Source organism: Herpailurus yagouaroundi, unplaced genomic scaffold (assembly GCF_014898765.1).
Source record: "Herpailurus yagouaroundi ecotype Mexico unplaced genomic scaffold, PumYag 58163, whole genome shotgun sequence".
In the NCBI taxonomy this organism is placed as follows: domain Eukaryota; kingdom Metazoa; phylum Chordata; class Mammalia; order Carnivora; family Felidae; genus Herpailurus; species Herpailurus yagouaroundi.
This window is the reverse complement of record NW_024414697.1, coordinates 1,077-3,149: the sequence shown is the minus strand read 5'-3', so window position 1 is coordinate 3,149 and position 2,073 is coordinate 1,077. Positions and strand designations below refer to the sequence as shown.

General features: G+C 51.4%; 1 long non-coding RNA gene across 1 annotated transcript; it reads right to left on the bottom strand.

Moving 5' to 3' along the window:
• Positions 1-441: 441 nt before the first annotated feature.
• Positions 442-1,595, bottom strand: LOC121024136 (uncharacterized). Its single transcript, XR_005787617.1, has 2 exons — positions 1,550-1,595; positions 442-1,383 (listed from the first exon to the last, which is right to left on the bottom strand). It is a non-coding gene; the product is annotated as an uncharacterized LOC121024136 (long non-coding RNA).
• Positions 1,596-2,073: the final 478 nt, after the last annotated feature.

The following is a 2,073-nucleotide window of genomic DNA, read 5'->3' as shown; positions in this document are numbered from 1 at the left end:
ACTTTATTTCCCATTTCTTCTGGGAGGATTATGCTACAGTCTGCTGCTCTCCACCATCCGTTAAGGCACTGAGTCATAGGCAATTTTTGGATCCAGTTTAGGTCTCCTTTAGTGTAGGTGGGACTTTCTGGTAAACTAGCTGAACCAGGGTCTGGTAGGGCGGTCATTAAAGCACAGTCCACCTGTAAGGCCACCTCTCGGGCCACCTGGTCAGCCAAATTATTTCCTTTGGCCACCGGTGTGACCGATTTTTGGTGGCCTGGGCAATGTATGATGGCTAATCGTTTAGGCAGCCAGAGTGCCTTTAAAAGAGCCAATATTTCTTCTTTGTTTTTGATAGTTTTCCCCTCTGCAGTTAACAGTCCCCTCTCTCTGTATATAGCTCCATGTATGTGGGCCGTAGCAAAAGCATATCTGCTATCGGTATACACGTTTAGTCTCTTGTCTTTTCCCAAAGTCAGTGCCTTGGTTAAGGCCACAAGTTCAGCCCGTTGGGCAGAGGTGCCAGCTGGCAAAGGCTCTGCCCAAACAGTCTCAGTTTCAGTTGTGACTGCTGCCCCCGCATACCTTTGACCCTGATGTACAAAGCTGCTGCCGTCAGTGAACCAGGTAACTTCAGCATCTGGTAGCGGGTGATCCTGTAAATCTTCCCGAACTCCATGAACCTGTGCCAGTATCTCAGCGCAGTCATGGAGGGGGGTATCCAAGTCCGGGTCTGGTAATAGGGAGGCAGGGTTTAGTGTTCGGGGGGGAGCATAAATGATTCTGAGAGGATTTAATAATAGTCCCTGGTAGTGAACCAGTCGGGCGTTACTTATTCATCGATCAGGAAGTTGTTTGAGGACTCCCTCGATGGCATGAGGGGTTGTAACATGTAACTCTTGTCCCATAGTTAACTTATCAGCATCCTTTACCATTAGAGCTGTAGCAGCGATCATACAGAGGCAAGGGGGCCAGCCAGCCGCCACTGGGTCCAGTCGTTTTGAAAGATAGGCAACGGGCCTGGGCCATGGGCCAAGGAGTTGCGTCAGCACTGCTTTGGCTACCCCTTTATTTTCATCTACGAAGAGATGAAAGGGTTTGGAGACATCAGGGAGCCCTAAGGCTGGTGCCGACAACAGGGCGAGTTTAATTTGCTGGAAAGCCTGCTCAGTTTCCTCTGTCCATTCAAAAGGCACCTGTTCTCGGGTGACCAGGTAAAGAGGCTTAACCATCTCGGCGAACCGAGGTATCCACAAGTGGCAGAACCCGGCCGATCCCAGGAATTCTCTTACCTGCCTTCACGTTGTGGGTCGGGGGATGCGGAGGACGGTTTCCTTCCGTGCATCCGTGAGCCATCGTTGGCCTTCTCTTAACAGATATCCCAAGTAGGTTACCTCGGATCTGCAAATTTGGGCTTTCTTTGCTGAAGCCCGGTACCCCAGGGCACCAAGTGTCCGGAGGAGGTTTTGGGTGCCTTGCAAGCAAGCTTCAGCAGTCTCAGCGGCGATTAAAAGATCGTCAACGTACTGCAAGAGAGTCACTTTGGGGTTTCGATTCCGGTACTCACCCAGATCCTCATGAAGTGCCTCATTGAACAAGGTGGGTGAGTTTTTAAATCCTTGGGGGAGCCGGGTCCAGGTGAGTTGCCCATTTATGCCTCTCTCAGGGTCGGACCACTCAAAGGCGAAGAGCTCTTGGCTTTTGGGGGCCAAAGGCAGGCTGAAAAAGGCATCTTTTAAATCAAGGACAGTATACCATTGTCTTTCTGGGCTAAGGGCACTTAGGAGGGTATAGGGGTTGGGTACTGTTGGGTGTATGTCCATGACTCGGCGGTTAACTTCTCTCAGATCTTGTACCGGACGGTAGTCCGCACTGTTAGGTTTTCGTACAGGCAGCAGGGGGGTGTTCCAGGCTGAATGGCAGGGACGCAAGATGCCTAAGTCTAGGAGGCGACGGATATGTGGCGTGATGCCATTTCTGGCCTCCATTGACATCGGGTATTGTCGGACCCGAACTGGATCTGCCCCCGGTTTCAGCTCTATGAATAGAGCTGGACGATGTTTAGCCAACCCCATACCCCCGGTTTCAGCC